The sequence below is a fragment of the Amblyomma mixtum genome, chromosome 4 (genome assembly GCF_055824585.1).
Source record: "Amblyomma mixtum isolate Tamu chromosome 4, ASM5582458v1, whole genome shotgun sequence".
Taxonomy (NCBI): domain Eukaryota; kingdom Metazoa; phylum Arthropoda; class Arachnida; order Ixodida; family Ixodidae; genus Amblyomma; species Amblyomma mixtum.
The window spans coordinates 8,798,329-8,819,728 of NC_143015.1; the positions used below are offsets into that span (position 1 = coordinate 8,798,329).

General features: G+C 49.6%; 1 long non-coding RNA gene across 1 annotated transcript in view; it reads right to left on the reverse strand.

The window, feature by feature from the left end:
- Positions 1 to 21,400, reverse strand: part of LOC149345635 (uncharacterized) — a 156,916-nt gene that overhangs the window by 130,904 nt on the left and 4,612 nt on the right. The window lies entirely within an intron of this gene.

Genomic DNA, 21,400 nt, shown 5'->3' on the forward strand with positions numbered 1-21,400 from the left:
CACCCTATGCCGCTGAACCCCAGGAGCTTGAAACACGGAAACTATTCAAAATTGCACCGATTCCTAAGAATATGCACCGGATCCATGACAAGGAACGAAGGGGCCATAGAGCAAAGTTTATTCACAGTAAACTAATGAAAGACCCTCCTCAGGAATCAGCCTGTTGCGATGCTGCCCGCTGGCTAGAAGGGGCCGCAGTCATAGCGGTGGTAGATGGGAACCACACCCAGAAGGTGATTGTGTCCATTAATACGCGTAACGCTTTTATAGCTGAAGGGGCTGTGATAGCGCTAGCATGTACAGGTACCAGAGCCAAAACTATTCTCTCAGACAATAAGACGGCTGTTAGGAACTTCGGAAAAAGCCTAATTTCCAGGCAGGCGGCCAGTCTACTGAGGAAGCACCCGTAAAACCGGGAGGTTTCAGTCATCTGGGTTCCAGCTCATGAGGGTCTAGCAGGCAATGAGGCTGCCCATCGCCTCGCTCGAGAGAGAGAGACAGAGAGAACAACTTTTATTTAGAAAGTCTGCAGAGTCGGTTAGGCTCCCTCCAAGCAGGGAGGACAAGCTTTTACCGCGACGCGGCCACTACGTCAATCTCCTGCGTTGTGCTCCTTGAGGTCTTCCTCGCTACTTCCGCGGGTTCGCTCGAGATGTATACACCCGAGCGGCCGTAGAGACCCCGCTACCCGGAGACATAGACCCCCTCATCACCTACAAGGAGCTCGCTGAGACTCCCAGACTAGGCCGAGCGTCCTGCATGCACAAGCCCGGTCGGAAGCCGACCATCTCGTGCGGCCACGGATCGTTTTGCTCCATAAAGCGCGCCAGTCTGGTCTGGACTACGCGCTCCATCAATTTTCCCACGCATGAGGTTAGGGAGATAGGTCTTAAATTTTCCAGTTTAGGGGGTTTTGCCGGCTTTGGGATTAGAATTACATTCCGACTTCCACTGTCGAGGCAGGTGGCCTTTAGTCCAAATTTCTTGCATGTACTCCGTCAGAGCACTGATGGAGTCGTCGTCTAGGTTTCTTAAAATTTTCTCACTTATCCCGTCAGGACCCGGGGCCCATTTCGTTTTTAGCTCCAATATTTCTGCCCTGACCTGAGTCTCCGTGATGGGTGCGTCGAGCTCCTCGTTGGGAGCGCCGTCGTATTCTGGGAGGGTGGTACTATGGGTATCACCAATGTACTATCAGCGTCAAATGAAATGCGAACAAAACAACTGGAACGCGAGCACAAAAAAACAAGCATATTAGAGGCTGGAGATGAAATACAGGCGTGGGCTATTAACATTTCAGAAGAGCGGTCTTTCCGGCTTCGATGGGAAAACCAACTGCTCATGTATTTTGCCTCCCTAGTATAATATCTGCGAGTTGGGCTGTTCGCGTTTCAATTGGCTTGTTCGCGTTTCAGTTGACGCTAATAGTACATGTTGGTTAGTTTGTGCATAAATTCCGCATCTGTTCCCTCAAATGCGTGCCTGGCTTTTGATAATGTGATTCCCGATTGGGTTTTTGAATTGGTCGGATATAACAGGTGTCTCAGCAGACCCCACGTTCTGGAAAGGCTCATGCTCCCTTCCATCTCGCCAAACCTGCTACGCCAGTTTTCTTCGCATAATTTGATCGCATAATTTTGAATTTCCTTGTTATGTCTAGCGACCCTCCTTCTAAGATTATGGTTCCATTTTGCTTCTTTAGTCTGCGCTCCATGCCATGTTTTGCCTCCCGCATGTGAAGCAGTTTGCTATCAACTATATCACCCCCTTCAAGCGTCTTTGTTGCCTCTCTTCTGGTCGTGACGTCACGCTGTCACGTGGTCGTGCGCCGCAGCTGCGCCGGAGCGAAGGAACGACCTCCACCGACGGCAGAAAAGTGCTAGCAGTATTGCTTTCGCAATAAAACGAGACGAATAAAAGACAGGAAGAAGCGCTGAACGGTAAGTAAGAATTCAATAACGGATTAGAGAACAGTAAAAACCGCATAGTAAAACAAAGTGCAATAGGTCAACGTTAGAGGGGAAAGGTATACGAAAACATAAAATGTGTCTAAGGATTTAAGCTTATCTTTGAATGCAAGCGTGTCTTCTAAGATGACAGCGGCATTGGGAAGGCCGTTCCGACCTTTTGCTGTTCGGATGAAGAGAGACTGCGCAAATGCTTGTGTTTTTGGGCAAGGGCATGACACCTGTTGGCTGCTTTTGTGACGAGCTGTAAACAGGGTGTTTTGTGATGCAGACACTTAGCGAAAATGAATAGCAGAAATGGTGATAAATGCCTGAACTGGCTAGTTTTCGACGGTGCATTAATAATGGCAAGCTGGATCGGTTCTTCAGATCGGTTACACTTGTGTAGGATGAATATTCCGAATGAACAAATCTAATGGCGTGATTTCGATAGTTTCTATGCTCTCAGAAATGTATTCCTCATGCGGATTCGACATGGCGGCTGCATATCCTAATTTTAAGCTCATTAATGTGATATAGGCTAGTAAATTTACATGTGCTGGGGCAAACTTCATTGAGCGTTCAAGATAGCCAAGGGATCGGCTTGATGCTGCAGTGATGTGTTTGATATGCGTTGACCACGTAAGATCGTCAGACAGGTGTAATCCAAGATATTTGTATGCTTTAGTATCAAGTAAACGAGAACCGCAGATAAAATAGCTAGTGGTATTAAGTTGGAGCGTCCATGGAAATGCAACCTTTACACATAGCAATATTGAAAGACATTTACCATTTGTCACACCAGTTTCCTGCAGCTAGTAAGTCACATTGTAAGGTAATACTGTCTTACAACAGTATTACCTTACAGTATTAGTTACAACAGTCTTCCACACCGCAAGCACGGACTGACACTGCGACCATGAGCCAGTAAAGCCTTTCGCCTTAAAAACGCATTTAAGCAAGAACACCTACATTCTTTATAAGTAGCACCAATCTGTACTCTGCCAAGCAGATTGAGACAATGGCGTTAAGAAAGCCGAATGCCGTGAAAAATTCAGGGTGCACTTTGGCTCTCTAAAGTGCTGCAAGGCGAAAGCTTTTCCTGGCGCACTGTTTTTTGTTTATTTTTTATTTTTTTGTTTCTCTTCTCATTTTATTGTTTTTTTATTTTTTATTTCACTCTTTGTTTGTTTCCTTGCTTATTTCTTTTTGTTTCTTTTTTATTTTCTTATCTTTATTTTCATTCCTTTTATTTTATTTATGAAACCCATGCATTCACTAGATGCGCCTTTACTCGTGCGCAAACCTTGAGCCTTCGTGGCCGAGTTTTTGCACAGACAGAGACAGCATTTGTGACAGGTAAACTGGGAAAAAAGCTCCGGATATTGGCATAGGGAATGGGATGTTTCACCAGAATTTGTTTCTCGACTCCAATAGACTGACTTGCGGACGCGGTACCTTGGGGTGTCCTTAAAATGTTATCGCGATCCCGGCACACAATGGAACGAAGAGACGTTAAGGGCAAGAGAGAAAGCGGACGCGTGGCAAGGAAGGCAGCTGTCAATCTTTTCACGTGCCTTTGTGTGCAATGTTTTCCTGATTTCTAAGATATGGTACGTCATGAGGTGCTATGTGCTTGCGAAGCAATAATAAAAAAATCCATCGAGTGTTTGCAGTTTTTCTTTTGGCGTTGACCTGGGAGAAAACCGGGCGAACAAGCTTATTTATTTCAGTCAAATGCGGTGGCAATGGAGTGGTTCATTTGTCTTTGAGTCAAGTGGCGTCACGCTTTAATTTCCTTCGTGATAAGAGTGACATATTTTTGAGAACTGTACTGCAAATTCGGTTGCAAAGGCTTCTCCCCGGAATCACAGTGTCATCATGTGAAAACAAGTCTGGTGCTGTAAACAGATATTTGCGCGAGGTTGTTCTTTCCTTCAAGTTGTTGGAAGTGCGTTTTTCACTACAATACCTGAGTAATGTTCCCAAAAAGAAGCTGCATAAGGATCCGGTTGAAATTATGCTGCCGCCACCTTTGTGTCGTGCACCTTACCGTGGAGGCCCAGGGAAGGATGTTTTAAAACGGGTGAAAAAGATGGCGGTTCGGCCGACAGTCAAAACATTCTTTTTCAAATTGCACTCTAATACACTACCCGTTAAAACCTGGCTTCATGAAAAAGGAACCTTTGTCCCGTGGAAACAAATTGCCTGCTATGTAAGGAGCCCGAGACAATTGAAGATGTTTTCCTGGACGGCTGGGACGCCATATTTTTCTGGGGTGTCCTGCAGAGAACCATCCAGAAAGAACTACCACTGCACCCTTATGGTATCAGATTTCTACCGGTTGATCACAAAGAGGTACCCTATGACTTATTAATGCTTCTTGGCCTCCACAGCTTTTGGAAAACGCGAATGCAAGTAAGGCATGCGGATATTAACACTCGTAGTACACGTGAGAACAATGTTGAAAGCGCTGTTTATCTGCGGGAATGTTACCAGGCGCAGCCTGACCAACCCCAGGCTGCGGGGCGCACTGTCGTCGACTATGCGGCCAGTAGGGGTCTCTCATGCTCTCCGCAAAAATCAGAATTATTCGTCTGTAACCCGAAGTCACTCCGATGCAAGCGCAACTGGAAATTTGACATTAAAGTAGACGGGAAACCAGTTCCAAAGGTTGATCAAATCAGAATTTTAGGGCTATTTATTCAGGATAATGGATATAATGATGTGACACTCAAAAGGTTCGAGGGATTTGCCACGCAAGCCCTTGGCATATTTAGAAGGGTCCGCTGAAAGGACGAGGCCTGAAGGAAAGAAGCTTGCTTAAACTAACTCAAGCATACGTAATAAGCCGCGTGAGTTGTGCCACACCTTTCTTAAACATTAGGGCTGAGAAGAAGAAGAAACCAGACTCGCTCATTCGACGGTGCATAAAGAGGGCCCTGGGCTTCCCGATTAGCACCTCCACAGACAAGCTGCTCTCTATGGGAGTGCACAATACCTGGGACGAAATAGCAGAGGCTGTCAGAATTTCACAGCTCGAAAGATTAAGCCGAACAACCACAGGCACAGCCATCCTTGAAATGGTAGGCCTGCAAGCAGATAGGGGACTACGGGTCAAATCGAGCATTCCGCAGGACTGCCGAGAAAATCTAATCATTCCCCCACTCCCTCGTAACATGCATCCCATATTCAACAATGAAAGGAGGGAGAAGAGGGCACAAGCACTTATCAGACGCTTCGATCCGATGGACAGCAAGTAAGTAGCGTACGTAGACGCAGCAAGTGGCAAGTCGGGTGTGGCGGTCGCCTCGGTGGTCGACGGCCGCGGTGCCCCCGCATCGGCAGCCACCATTAGAAGCCGCAACGTGGAAGCAGCTGAAGAAGTTGCGATAGCGCTCGCTTGCGTTGGAACGGAAGCCAATTTTATATTTAGCGATAGCAAAACGGCCATCTTTAATTTTGGAAAGGGTGGGATCTCGCCGGAAGCGGCAAGGATTCCGACCAGTAGACAGCTAAACAGAAAAGTTAGCCTAATTTGGACTCCCGCACACGCGTTCATTCCTGGCAACGACGCGGCCCACGAGTTACCCCGAGCTCTCTACTTCCGGGTAGGTGTGGAGCCGCCCGACTGCCAGAACATGGACGAGCGTCTGCAAAATTATACGGAAATTGTTGAAAATTATAGGTTACAGAGGAGACTGGTGCCACCACCGGATAAAAGTCTAAACAATAGGGAGGCAATCGCATGGCGACGCCTCCAAGCTGGGAACTTCGTAAACCCGGTCTGGGCATATCATGTTCATAGAGAAAAAGAAAACGATAAGTGCAAGGACTGTGGGGCGAGAGGGACACTCGACCAGATAATCTGGGAATGCGCTAGCTCCACAGGGGCTAACGAAAGCATAAATTGTAGAGAAACCTGGGAAGCCCTGCTGCGGAGCGTGGCCCCTGCTTCACAGCAACAAGCCATCTGCCTGGCGGAAGAAGCCGCGAGTAATCAAGACCTCTTCGCCTGCTCTGCTTCTAATCGCGGAGGTCCCGGACCCCGTCACCAAGGCCTGTGTGCCGCGGACGGGGAGTAGGGGGCTTCCTTCCTTATCGAGCGGAAAATAAAGTTATCATCATCATCATAAGAGCAGGGGCCCCAACTCGTCTCTTCGGCCGTAGTCGTTCCTTCGCTCGGCGCGGCGGCTACCACGTGACGGCCTCCTCGGCCCGCCGCGTGAGGGCGCTCGCTAGGAGAGGATACACGGGGCGCCGCAGGCGCACTCCGCTTAGTCATGTCTGAGGAGTTGTACAAGGCGTCGCTGGAGCGACGTGCTGCGCGCAAATGCCGCCGCCGTGCCGAGGAGACAGATGAAAAAAGGCAAGAGCGGTTGGCTAAGCAACGCGCCTATGCCGCAGAATGGCGAGCCCGGCGGCGTTCTACAATTTCAGTGAGCGAGAGTAGTTTCATGGACTCTCTTAATGCCGAAGAATCGTCTATGAGTAGTGCAGAGCGATATAATTACCACAGAAGAAAGCGCCGTGTAGAAGAGCCACCGGACCGGAGAGAAGAACGTCTTGCTAAAAGAAGAAAGACGTATGCGTATGCAGAGAAGAAGTAAAACGTTGTGGTGAACCGATGCGGCGACATTATGGCTCAACGACGGGAAGAACAAGAGATGAGAGTCGGCGAGTTTGAGTCTGATACGCGTGAGATTGAGAAACGCTTCACGAACAATCCGTTCGGCTACGAGTGCATGCCAAACCACCAGCAGAGCCAAGCGCAGCCAGGGAGCTATTGCTTTCGCAATCACTCAGGCTTGCTTTCGCAATCACTTTCGCAATCACTCAGCTAATTTTTTTTCTTTTGTATCCGAAAGCATTTGAGCTTTCTGCATTGTGTTTTTCTGAGCTGTCTGCCTGTTTCATTTGTATATTGAACCGTTATGTTGGCATTGTACAGAATATGTTCGTTTTTTGATGATATTTCTGTACAACCCACCCCTCATGTAATGCCCCTTCTTTGGGGCATTTGAGGTACTAAAATAAATAAATAAATAAACCTGTAGAGCGGAGAATTGTGTAAAATAAGGCAGCGGATAACACGATGAACGTACAAAGTAGGGGACTACTTGACGCATCACAAGAAAAAAGCTCTCCACCGCCGCGGCCGGGATCGAACCCGAAAGACGCGGGTTCGATCCCGGCCGCGGCGGTGGAATTTCTTTGGAGGAGAAATTCTAGAGGCCCGTGTACTGTGCGATGTCAGTGCACGTTAAAGAACCCCAGGTGGTCGAAATTTCCGGAGCCCTCCACTACGGCGTCTCTCATAGCCTTAGTCGCTTTGGGACGTTAAACCTCATAAACCAACCAACCAACCATTTCTGGGTCAGAAATCACATCTCGCCGTATGAGACTCCGAAAACGTCCCTCCCCCCCCCCCCCCCCTTAGGACCGCCACTGGCTTTACCCCCCTGGTCGCGAAACAAGCGAACAGGAACCTCTTGACGACACGAGCAAGCAATACGCGCTCGCAGCTCCGAACGCGCGTCCGTGTGTGGTGGATTTCAAGAAAACAAAACGAAGATGCCAGAACAAAAAGTCTTACGGTGGGTCACAGGTGTTGGTGGTGAAAACATTTATTGCGAATGAGCAGGAGGTATGTTTGGATCAGCCCGTAAGGGACCGATCCTTACAAACACTAGGTGGAGGTCCCTAGTATGGGACCCCAGTGGCGGTTGCCGCCGCCCGGGCGCGCCCGACTAAGGCTTGTTGGGCCTGTAAGTCGTGGCAGCCGAGCAGGGTCGCCTCCCAGTCCTCCCGGGTTGGGTTGGGGATGGGGGGAATAGCGGGGTTGGAGGGGCAGGCCCACACCATGTGATAAGTGTCAGAAGACACTGCACTACAGTGTGGGCAGCTGCCGCTAAAGGAGGGGTCAAAATGTTTTAGCGCTGCCGGGCACAGCAATGTATTGGTGAGAAGGCGGAGAAGGAGCCGCTCATCCGCCTTCTTAAGGCCTTTACATGGGCTAGGGTAAAGGCGATGACAATTTTGATAATATGTTGTAATATCTTTGAATGTATAGACCGGATTAAAATCGGGTTCCTGATCGGACGAGGAGGAAAAAACAGCCCGGTGAGAGAGCGCGCGGGCGGCTGCGTCTGCTGCCTCGTTTCCTGCCAACCCCTGATGAGCAGGGGCCCATATGAGGTAATGGTGTGCGGGGTCCGTATCCCGTATGCAATTTTGGTATATTCGATAGGCTAGGAAGGGAGTGCAGCCTTGTTCGACGTTCCGACAGGCCCCTCGCGAGTCGGTGATTATGTATTTTGAATTGTAATGTGAGGCCGCGAGAGCAATCGCGACCTCTTCTGCTTGTGTTGCACTGCGGGCTCTGAAAGTTAGGCCGTTAACTGTGTTGCTGTTGTGAACTACCGCGGCCGTGTACCATCCCCCGTGGTGAGGGCCGGAGGCGTCCACGTAGTATACACCTGTTTTGTTGCCATAATATCCGGCAAGCGCTTCCGCTCGTGCCAGGCGCCGACCATTATGGTCTTCATGTGACATGTTTGCTGGAAGAGGCCGCACGTGGAGGGCACGTCTCCACAGTTCCGGGATGCGAAACCTGTCTTCCATTGGAGGGGTGTGTTGGATATGGAGTCGAGCAAGAAGGCGGCGACCCGACTCCGTTAGCGACAAGCGCGTGTACTGGTTTGTAAGGTGCGCCTCCCGGAGTTCCCGGAAAGTATTCACCACCCCAAGAGCCATAAGCCGGCTGTTTGAAGTAGTGATGGGGAGGTCAAGGGCACGTTTAACAATTTTGCGAAGGACGACCTCAAGGGCGTCCTCCTCTTGTTTCCGTAGGTGGAGATAAGGAGTCGAATAGAGAATTCGACTGGTTACAAAGGCGTTTGCCAGCCGTAAGGCATCCTTACTTCGTAACCCTCCGCGTTTGTTGGAAACCCGGCGGACCATGCGGCCCACCTGGTCCCCCACCTTACGGAGTTTGGCCAATGTAGTGTCTGGCCGCCTGTGTTTGTGGATGTAGAGTCCGAGTACCCGTATCTCATCACTTTCGCGTATGGGACCACTCTCAAGAGAGAGAGATATTTTAGTTGTGCACTTCTGTGAGGGGCGGAGGTGCACAAATTCCGATTTTTGAGGGGAACATTGAAGACCGCAGCGGCGGGCGTAGCGGTCTACTATCGTCGCCGCTGTTTGCAGGCTGGTTTCAATGTCTCCTGTGCTGCCCTGCGTGGCCCACAGAGTGATGTCATCGGCGTACAGGGCGTGCTGCACGCCGGCGACACCACTCAGCTGGGCAGGCAGGTGCATCATGGCCAGATTGAAGAGCAGCGGGGAAAGTACCGCGCCTTGAGGGGTTCCCCGCGTGCCGAGTAGGTAAGGACCATGGTCTCTATCTTGAATTCGAATGTAGGATTGACGATCTATTAAAAATTGGCTTATGTATTGGAATGTATTGAGGCCACAGTCGGTGTGACTTAGGTTAGTGAGTATGATCTCATGTGTTACATTGTCAAATGCCCCTTTAAGATCCAAGGCGAGTACTACCCGGTCATTATGGGGGCATTCGAGGGGGTCAAGGACTTCCCGATTGAGTTGCAGGAGGACATCCTGTGCGGATCTGTGTGGGCGGAATCCGAACATGGTGCTCGCAAAGACTTGTTTGTTTTCAAGATATGTAGATAACCGATCCCGCACCATCGTCTCCATTAGTTTGCCCACACATGAGGTGAGAGAGATGGGGCGGAGGTTATCTGTGTCAATTGGTTTGCCAGTTTTAGGAAGAAAAGTGACCAAAGCCGTTTTCCATTCGATTGGCAGGGGGGTGTCCCCGCGCCAAATCGCATTGACGTATTCCAGGAGGGACTGGTATGCCAAGTCGGGCAGGTTCGTCAAAAGCTTGACGGTGACCTTATCCCGTCCTGGCGCAGTGCCCCGTTTCATTTTGGCGAGAGCCGCCCGCAGATCATGGAGCTGGAAAGGTTGATCCAGCTCCGTGTTCTCTCTGCCTGCATAAGAGTACGCAGATCCACGGGGGTCTTGGGCTGTACACAGATACTGGTCCCGAAGTTTCTGTGCCTGTTGAGTCGTGTTGCCAGAAAAAGCGTGCAGGGCTCGGTGCAAATGTTTTTGTGTTTCGGTTCGTGTTTGTGTTGGGTCGATTAGGGCTCGAAAGAGACGCCACGTGTTTCGGCTGGACATTTGTCGCGCGGCCGTGTTGCATCTATCTACCCAGTTGGAGTCGGCGAGTTGGGCCGCGTACTCTGCCGCTTTCTGGGTAAGCTCGGCAATTCGAGCTTTAAGCTTTCTATTGTGTTTCTGGCGTCGCCAACGGCGGACGAGGCTGCGACGGGCTTCCCAGAGGTGTAGAAGGTGGTTATCCACGTCCGTGACCGCCTCTGAGAGCTGGATGTGTGTTTCATGCGAGGAAAGGTGTGCCAGCAGCTGTTGGGACCATGCTGTGAAGCCTTGCGCGGAAATGGGTGTATTATCAAATGAGTTAAAATTTTGCCTGAATTTCGTCCAATCTGGGATATGGGCTTGTGTTCTGGGACGCTTGAGGGGGCGTGTGCGTAGTGTAGTGTTAATGATGCAGTGGTCGCTACCGAGGGTCTCCTCGGTGTTGAGCCAGTCTGCGTGTCGTATGTTGCGAGTGAAGGTTAAGTCCGGACACGTATCCCGTGTCACGGAATTTCCTAGCCGGGTTGGGTGGACAGGGTCCGTGTGGAGGGTGAGGCCCAACGTGGACGCAAGCTCCGCCAGCTTACGCCCGCGCGACTCCTCCTTGCGATACCCCCACTGCTGACTGGGAGCGTTAAAGTCGCCCACAATTAGCAGGGGATCGCGGCCCGCTACTCTTAGCGCGCGGCTAAAGAGGTCCGCAAAAGTCACTCGCTTTAGTTTGGGAGAGCAGTACACGTTGAGTATATGCAACGTTGGGTCCCTGCGGCGGACTGGTAGGAGGGTCACCATTACATAAGAGTACTCTAGTTGGAGGTCGAGATCCACTAGGTTGGCTGTGTAGTCTTTGCGAACGAGAAGACAAGACGCGGGATCCTGTTGGAACGTAGTGTAATTTGAAATTGTGGCGCCCAGGCCTGGCTCTTGGAGGGCAACCACGGCTGGTAAGGACTCGAAAGTTTCAAGGTAGAGGCGGAAATTGGCCCGCTTAGTGCGGTCCTTAAAGCCTCTACAGTTCCACTGTGTTATTGAAGTTGACATGGCCGAATTGGATATGGCGGAACTCCTTTGATTAAGGTGTCTCGCCATGATTTAAAATTCTTGGGGGGAGGAGGAGGGATTGGCTGCCTCAGAGCCAGCTACTTGCGCCATCAAGGGGGTGATAACGGAAGGAGCGGGGCAGCTGTCCTCATTGTCCGAATCAATAATCAGACGGTTGAATTTTGAAGGGCGGGATACGTCCCTAATGGGTCCCGTCCGACGGAGGAGGCGGGGGTTGTCCGAGATGTGTTTTGAGACCAGCGCGGGGACGGCAGATTTGACCTTTGTCAAGATCTGGTCCATGGCGGTCTCGATCATATATCGCAATTTAGAGGTTAAGCGCTCCTCCATCGCAGAGATGGCTGTCACGAGGGCAGGCGAGATCTCCGCGTCGCTCTCCATTGCGTCCGAGTTCTGCGGGCTCGGTGCGGCAGACGCCAATTTTGACTCTAAATTTTTGAATTTTGTTGAGCAAAAGCTCATTCTGTGCCCGGAGCACGTCTATCTGTTTTTTGTACTCCGCATCGAGTGCGGAGACGGTTACGGGGGAGGGTGAGGGATGGGAGGAAGAGGAGGCGATCTCAGCCCAGCTGCTCACCTGTTTGTCGTGTTGAGGCGCTGATGCACGGGCGTCGGCAGCGCCAATTGTCTTGAGGGCCGGGAAGTGGCCAGTGTCTCTGCCGCTGGGTGGTGGAGGCGCCGTCTTCTTCCCGGGCGCTGGCTTCACCGACAGCTGCGGAGCTCGTGTGAAGGTTTAACGCACGAAATCGTCCTCCAGGAACACGAAAATTACACAAAATGCACACAGAGTCTAAATCAACATGGCTGCTAGCGCTGCGCTTCACTTTCCGGGCAGCTGTCGTCTGCTGACTTCCTCGCAGCCCCAAGTAGCCAGCGGACAGGCAGAAGCGAAAAACGAACGTGTTGCTATGGCGATGAGGGCAGCTTTCTGACTGGTGGGAGGAGTGTTCGGGCTGACCAAGAAAGTCATATGCAGGACTCGAGCCCGCAAGCAGTCCCAGGCAGTCCGCGCTTGAAAAACGAATGCGCCCAGTGTCTGCCGCTTTCCGAATCTACGATCGCCGCGCCGTCAGAAATGGGTGGGTCACCACGGCGGTCGAACGTTTTCAAGCAGTCGAATTTTTTCCCCGAAATCACTGTCAGCTGACTGAATAAGTAACCGAAAACAAATATTTTGGCACTAAAGATTCATTGCAACACAAGTTACCAATGCCAGACGACCTCAGCAACGCTATAGCAACGCGTTCAAGAGCAGACGACAGGAACGCCGCCGCTTCGTTCGCCACTGGCGGAGACAAGCTAAGGCCCTCCGGTGAGCTTCTTCTAATGCACTTTAACTTTGCTAAAGCGACCATAGCGTAACCCGAGGAGCTTAGTATACTGACTCTATAAAGAGGATATCCGACAGACGTGCCTTTAGCAGCGTAACCAGTAGCGGCCCGCTTTCCAGAGTATTCGTTCGCATCGCCGGCAATACCGCCACAGCCTCTGAGTTACCGTTTCGCAAGCAGAAGCATTTTAAGGCGAAAGCCTTTAATGCCTCATACTGTCGTGACCAAGAGGTGTTAGCAAATGTGTCCGCGTTTCGAATGCAGACCTTATATGGGCATATGCCAATCAATAGCCAATCGGTACTTGGTTTATTGGGTTTAACGTCCCAAAGCGACTGAGGCTATGAGAGACGCCGTAGTGGAGGGCTCCGGAAATTTCGACCACCTGGGGTTCTTTAATGTGCACTGACATCGCACAGTACACGGGCCTCTAGAATTTCTCCTCCAAAGAAATTCCAGCCGCCGCGGCCGGGATCGAACCCGCGTCTTTTGGGTCAGCAGCCGAGCACCATAACCACTGAGCCACCGCGGCGGCCCCAATCGGTACTTAATCGGGTGCAATCGAGACAGCGGAACATGATATAAAGGGATTCCATGATTATATTATTGTACTTAATGTCTAAATGACTAATTAGTAATTAGCACTAGTTAAGACGTGGGACTGTGCACTGGGCCTGTACCTTAACACGAATTAATCAGTGTACTAGTTAAGGTCACGTTGACTATCACTAACCATGCATTGACTAGTATCGCGTAATGTGCGTCATGCTTAGCTATCACTAACCATCATTAACAGACGTTTCCAGACCTTTCATATACATTGTGTCGAACATTCTAGAGTGTTTTATCACTTCACAGGTGAGTTACCGGGCATGATGGATGGCATCAGAATAATGGTAAAGACCAATTAATCTAATTAATCTTTCTGGTCAGACCACATAAATACATAAAACGGAGTAAGAAAGTTCAGGGGCACTTTGCTGACATAAAGTGCGGTGAGGCGAAAGCCTTAAGCGCGGTGTTGCTGCTTGTGTCACTGATGTGTTGTTAAGATCTTAAGCTTCGCCTCTAAGAGTGAAACGCGACAGCCTCTTGCAACGCTGCCAGGAAGTCCATAGAACGCCATCGTGCGATCGTTCTGCGCCTTGCTACTCGGTATATTGGTTTTTGAGGAAAGGAATTTATCTGTCTCGCATATCTCGGTGGAAACCTGAACCTCGCCGTAACGGCAAGGGAGGAAGATGGGAGTGAACGAAGACACCGTATTCACTAGACGCGCCTTTGTTCATTTCAAGCCATCGAGCTGGCATGGCGGAGTGGTTAGTATGCTCGTCTCGCACTCCGGAGACCGGGGTTCGATTTCCGAACTCGACCGATTTCCTACTCGATTTTATTTGTTTATCTGGCCTGACTAGAAAGGTTAATTAGAGTAATTGGGTAATTAAGCAATTAACTAAGCTCATTCCCACTTACTTGGAGCAACACTATGCGATCGCTTCAATTCGTTCCATAGCTACCAGCCAAAGTACCATTGGCTCCATTTGAAATTCCCGCATTGTGACGGCACGACAGTTTCGACCAATTGAAAAGCGTGACATTTCTGTCGACAATTTCTGCTTACAACGATCAGGCATTAAAGGCTTCCGCCTTAAAATTGGTCGAGTTGGGGAATCGAACCAGGCTCGCCGGAGTGTGAGACCGGCACGCTAACCACACCGCCATGCCAGCTCGTTGGTATGGAATGAACAAAGGCGCGTCTAGCTAATACGGCGTCATCGTTCACTCCCATCTTCCTCCCTTCCTTTAAGGCGAGGTTCAGGTGTCCACCGAGATATGCGAGAGAGATACATTGCCTTATCCTCAAAAACAAATTTACCGTCGAGCAAGGCGTTGAGCCGAATGGGCGATGGCGTTTTGTGGACTCCCTGGCAGCGTTGCAAGACGCTATCGCGTTCCACTCTTAGACGCGAAGCTTAACATCTTAACACATCAGTGACACAAGCAGCAACACCGCGCTTAAGGCTTTCACGTCACCGCACTTTAGGTCAACAAAGTGCCCCCCTGAATTTTTATTTATTTATCTGGTCTGACCCGCTTAGCTGGAGCAACACTATACGATCCCTTTAGTTGGTTGCATGGTTACACCCAAAGTGCAATAGGCCCGTTTGAAATTCGCGCTCTGGACGTCACGACCATTTCGACCAGTTGAAAAGCGCGACTTTTCTGTCGACACAACTCGTGGTTACAACGATGAGGCATTAACGGCTACCTCCTTAAAGTTGACTTTAAGGCAACCACCATCGCCGCCGCGGTGGCTCAGTGGTTATGGTGCTCGGCTGCTGACCCGAAAGACGCGGGTGCCATCCCGGCGGTGGCGGTTGAATTTCTTTGGAGGAGAAATTCTAGAGGCCTGTGTACTGTGCGATGTCAGTGCACGTTAAAGAACCCCAGGTGGTCAAAATTTCCGGAGCCCTCCACTACGGCGTCTCTCATAGCCTTAGTCGCTTTGGGACGTTACACACCATAAACCAACCCACAAACCAACCAGCAACCACCATCTCTCATATCTCGGTGGACACCCGAACAGCGCCGCAAGGGAATTTGGGCAGCAGCCTCTGCTGAGAAGACACCCATACAACACATAATCTGGGTCCCAGGCCACGCAGGCGTAGCGGGGAACGAAAGAGCAGACAGCCTAGCTCGAGGGCTTACATACCGAGCAGGCATGTCAGATGTTCTGGAGCTTCAGCTACTAGCATGCGAGGGGGGATACACAGAGACATTACAACTATACAGAGGGACTAGATTCAAGTACCCACCACCACACAAAGCCCTCACGAGGGAGGAAGCAGTCGGCTGGCGTAGACTACAAACAAACTCCTTCCCCAACTTGTACATCTATAACAAGATGTCACCAACACAATACAGAGCAAACTGCCCCTGGTGCGGCGACACACCCACACTATACCACATCACATGGGAGTGCGAACGAAATAAAGCATTCCACCAACACGAATTCCCGAGTGCGGAGCAATGGGAGAGCCGGCTCACCGGCAGCGAGCTCGCGGCCCAAAGGGCCTTAGTGCGGCACGCTACTGATGCAGCGCGACTCAGTGGAGCCCTGGACTAGGGGCCCAACCTTGCTGAAGAGAAGCCTCAAGTCGCCGGCGCCACGAAAGACGACGGAGGCTTGGAATCCGCGAATCTCTTAAAAGATCTAAATAAAAGTTTTCTACTACTACTACTACTACTGGAAAATGAAATTAAAATTGGTTTTAAGAAAAGGAAACGAGGCCTATCTCTTGCATATCTCGGCGGTCACCCGTAAAGCGCCGTAAAGGCCTTAAAGAAAATGAAATGAAAATCGGGTTTAAGGAAAGAAAAGGGGACTTTGACTGTCCAAAGTGCGTAGAGGCGAAAGCGTTATCCGCACCACTTTCGCTGCTTCTGTGGCACTGGTGACGTCACACATAATTGAGTACTAATTACCGAGCGATGACAAATCACTAATTAATGGTTAATTACTGATTAATTCCTTAATACTAATTAACTGCTAATTAATGACGTTCAAGCTTCGCCTTTAGGAGTGGTAGGCGACAGCGTGCTGTAGCGCTGCCAGGGAGTCCACGGAACGCCACCACCCGTTCGGCGCGATGTCTTGCCCTTTGAACGCAACGCCTGTTGAGGAAAGGAAATGGCGCAGTAATTCTCTGTCATCTCGGCGGACACCTAAACCGCACCGTAGAGGAAAGGAGGAAGTGGGAGTGAAAGAAGGCAAAGAGGGCCCGTAATGAAGAAAATGAAAATTGTATTTGAGGAAAGGAAATTATGCAGTAACTGTCTCATATCTCGGTGGACACCCGTCAAAATTCAGGGGGGCACTTTTTTGACCTAAGTGTGGTCACTTATGTGTGGTTAGGATGTTAAGCTTCGCCTTTAAGAGTGGAACGCGACAGCGTCTTTCAACGCTGCGAGGGAGTCCATAGAACGCCATCGCCCATTCGGTTGATACCTCGCTCGTCGGTAAATTGGATTTTCAGGAAAGGAACTGTATCGTGGACACCTAAACCTCGCCGGAAGGTAAGCGAGGAGGATGAGAGTGAGCGAAGACACCGTATTCACTAGACGCGCCTTTGTTCATTCCAAACCATCGAGCTGGCATGGCGGAGTGGATAGCATACTCGTCTCGCACGCCGAAGACCGGGGTTCGATTCCCGAGCTCGACCAATTTCCTACTGGGTTTTATTTAGTTATATGGCCTAACTAGAAAAGTTAATTAGGCTGATTGGGTAATTAAGCAATTAACTAAGCTCAGTCCCACTTACTCGGAGCATCACTATGATCCCTTCGATTGGTTGCATGGTTACTAGCCAAAGTACAATTGGCCGCGTTTGAAATTCGCGCACTTTGACGCCATGACCGTTTAGACCAATTGAAAAGCGTGACATTTCTGTCGACAACTGCTGCTTACAACGATGAGACAGTAAAGGCTTTCGCCTTAAAATGCCTGTCTCTCATATCTTGGTGTACACCCGAAAGGAATCGACACCACAGTACATGTCTTTGGTTTATTAAGGCGGAAGCCTTTAATGCCTCATCGTTGTAAGCAGAAGTTGTCGACAGACATGTCACGCTTTTCAATTGGTCGAAACTGCCGTGACGTCCCAGTGCGCGAATTTCAAATGGAGCCAATGGTACTTTGGCTGGTAACCATGCAACCAATTAAAGGGATCGCATAGTGATGCTCCAAGTAAGTGGGAATGAGTTTGGTTTGGTTTCGTAAGGCTATGAGAGACGCCGTAAAGGAGGGCTCCGGAAGTTAGTTTAGTTTATTGCTTAATTACCCAATTACCCTAATTAACCTTTCTAGTCAGGCCAGATAAATAAATAAAACCGAGTAGGAAAACGGTCGAGTTCGGAAATCGAACCCCGGTCTCCAGAGCGCGAGATGAGCATGCTAACCATTCCACCATGCCAGCTCAATGGTTTGGAATGAACAAAGGCGCGTCTAGTGAATACGGTGTCTTCGTTCACTCCCATCTTCCTCCCTTGCCGTTACGGCGAAGTTCAGGTGTCCACCGAGATATGCGAGACAGATACATTTCCTTTCCTAAAAAACCAATTTACCGACGAGCAAGGCGTAGAACCGAACGGGCGATGGCGTTCTATGGACTTCTTGGCAGCGTTGCAAGACGCTGTCGCGTTTCACTCTGAGAGGCGAAGCTTAATGTCTTAAGCACACATCAGTGACACAAGCAGCAGCAACGCGTCTGAGGCTTTCGCCTCACCGCACTTTAGGTCAACAAAGTGCCCCCATGAAGTTTTGTTTCATTGGGATTTAACGTCCCAAGCAACTCAGGCTCTCAGGCTATGAGGGACGCTGTAGTGAAGGGCTCCGGAAATTTCGACCACCTGGGGTTCTTTAACGTGCGCTGACATCGCACAGCACACGTGCCTCTAGAATTTCTCTCCCATCAAAATTCGGGCTCCGCGGCCGGGATCGAACCCGCGTCTGCAGCCGAGCACCGCAAACACTGAGCCACCGTGGCGGGTGCAGTACATGTCTCTAAAGCACCCTTCTAAGACAGCTCCCTATTCGCTAATAGTAGTAGTAGTAGTGGCTATTTATTGACATTTTATATGGAAGGTAAAAGAATGTTTGCTGCCCCGGCATCTGCTATTGCGACTGGAAGCACATTTGTTCATTCCTGCAGCCGCATGTTTACCACGGTTACTACGCATGCGCGAGGACGGCTGTATACTGCGCTTGCCAGAGAATAGGCGTGCGCATTCACCTGGAGAAGAGGGAGTGTGAGGCTGCTGCAAGACGACGCAGAAAAGCTGGGAGTTCGCTTAGGGGAAAGGGCCAATAGGGCCTACCCCAATCACCTCTCTGTAAATATTTATTGCACTATAAATGTTTTTCACCACCACCACCACCACCGATCCAGAAGAGCCAGCTCGGGAGTTGGCTGAAAAGCACAGAAGATATGAAAAGCTCGAAGTAAGAAGAGCGGCCGAAACGCCCCAAGAGCGGGAAAAAGGTCTCGCTGAACGTCGTCGAAAGGAAGCCGAAAAGCGGCTTTTGGCCGCGTCCACGGCCAGTGGGAACAGCGAAATGAGTGAAGACGACAAAACAACTACTAATTCGGTGTTGCCTCTTCGCTTCTGATATCCGGGCTTAACCGAGCTAAGCCACTGCCTAATTTTTATTTATTTATCTGGTTTGTCTGGAAAGGTTAATTATCATGGAATTATTATAGAATGCCTTAAATTCCCTTCCGATATCATTCTGATGCCATCGATTAAGCATCGATTAACTAATGATTGGCATATGCCCATATAAGGCACGTGACCGAAACGCGGACACATCTGCCGACACGACTGCTAACGACAGTATGAGGCATTAAAGGCCTTCATAGTCACGCAGCCATCATATGCCTGTGCAAAGATTAATTCTCCGCGCCTTCCCAGTGAAAAATTTTCTGGCGCGGTCCCTGCTCAAGTATAATTAAGGAAAATATTTTATTGCCCATTCATTTGAGCACCATGTGATCCTAAAAGACTGGCAATGCTGCTATGACGGTACTATGTGGTTAGAAGGGTAGCGGATCGGGCTAGGTGGTGCAGATTTGACATTTTTTGAAGCGCTAAAACAACAAGGACGCTGAGTTCTGTTAGTCTCGGTAGCTATACTGTGTAATCTCGCACGTGCACTTTACTGCCGTGTCATAAAAGCGTTCGACAACTGTTTAAAGCACTTGCGGTTTTACGAAATAAACAGTTGGAAGTAGTGCTCGTCCCTGTCTGTTCCCTCTGCGTCCTTGTTGTTTTAGCGCTTCGAAAAATGTCAAATATGTCGTTAGGTCACGTGACCGCGTACTCTGAGAAGGACGCCGGTGAGTACGCGCAGTATTTTGTCTGCGCAGCATTATTTTGTTATAGTGCTTAGATTATACTGACATTATAATTTGGAGAACGCTATTGAGTACGCCCTGTATTAAGTCTTTATTGTAATATTTGGCCATAGCGCCTAGAATATACTGGCACTATGATTTGATTTGACTACTAAGATGCGTTGCCACTACTGTTGCATGAATGTGGAGCTCTAAATCTAGACTCGGCGTATTTACTCTACGCAGGAGCTCTCTGGCATCAGGAACCTTACCACGCCACTGATCCCGGAGAACATGTCTGCCGACTGTAATCCTGAGGGGAACATGGCTGACCCCAAAAAAGTAGAAAACGCTGGAGCACCTAGCTTTGCTGGCTGCCGAGAAACCGAGTGGCTGGACGGTTGAGGAGGCTGTTGCCTACATCGAGAAAATTCCACGCTGCGGAGGATGTGCCGAAGAATTCCGTAAACAGCTAACCGGCAATGAAGCTTTGTCTCTGCTTACTGAGGATTACCTGGTAGATACCATGGGCATGAGCTTAGAGATGGCTCTCAAGGTATGCAACGTGGTCAGGTCACTGATAGACAACCCGTCATGGGTCCCGCGACTACTGTAATGTGAGCTGTATCAAGACATGGCCACCGATCAGATGGAGCAGGACATCAGCATGTCTTCATGTGTGACCCATGGAAATGGAAGGGCTGCGCCTCGAGTGACTGTACCTCTTGCAGTATGTCGGGACTTGCTCCAGGTTTCTGAAAAATAAAGATTTTTTGCATTTGTCTTCTTTCTGGCTCTGCTCGTAGATATTCGCTAGTATACCCAGTTCCAGAGCAACTGGGACTGAGTCACCACATGCCATATGTGATTAACGAAACAGTGTTGGTATGAACACAGGTTACTGGCAATCGGAGCTTAGGTCGCTGGATACTTGGAGATATGTGCAGCTTTTATGGAACATCGAGGTCTGTACCAAATAAAGGGACTGACGTATTAATTACTGACCGAAACACGTGGCATGAAATTATATTCGAAAAGTACCATATTGTAAGAAGAGCAGTGCGATATCACAGGAAGCAAAAATATATACTAATTTTAATTTTGCACTGAAAATTGCTTGATACGATATCTTGCGGTGAAACCATGCCATTATTGGTGTACCTACCACGTGAACGTATTTGATTGAAGCGGTAACCACGGTCTTCTAGAACGTCACTGTCCACAGGACGGACTGGAGCGCGGACGGAAAGGTCACGTGAGTACCGTGCCGGACGCGACAACAGACCGAAGACGGGGAAAATTGTAGGAACTGCTGTCCTCGTTCATCTCGCGCTGCCCTCTATAGAAGCGGAGACGCTACCACTCGGCCACGAAAGCTCAAGGTTTGCGCATGAATAAAGGCGCACCTAGTGAATTCATGGGTTTCATAAATAAAATAAAAGGAATAAAAATAAAAATGAGGAAACAAAAAAATAAGAAAAGAAACAGAAATGAGGCTTGAAATAAAAAATAGTAAGATAAGAAAAGAAACAAGAAATAAAAATAAACAAAAACCGAACAGTGAGCCAAGAAAAGCTATCGCTTTGCAGCACTTTAGACAGCCAAAGTTCCCCCCGAATTTTTCACGGCATTCGTCTTAACGCCATTGCCTCAATCTGCTTGACACAGTGCACATTGGTGCTACTTACAAAGAATGTAGGTGTTCTTGCTTAAATGCGTTTTTAAGGCGAAAGCCTTTAATGCACCATGCTCGCGGTGTCCGTTCATCCTCGCGGTGTCCGTCCGTGCGCTGGAATCGTGCCAACTGTGGCCTCTCCTCCGCGCAGCGGCGCAACCTCCTCCATAATTTCCTTTCCTTTAATTCTTCATTACGGGCCTTCTTTCTATTTCGTCTATCACTCCCACTTCCTCCCTTCCTCTGCAAACGGATGACGGGTGTCCACCGAGATATGCAAGACAGTTACTGCGTAAT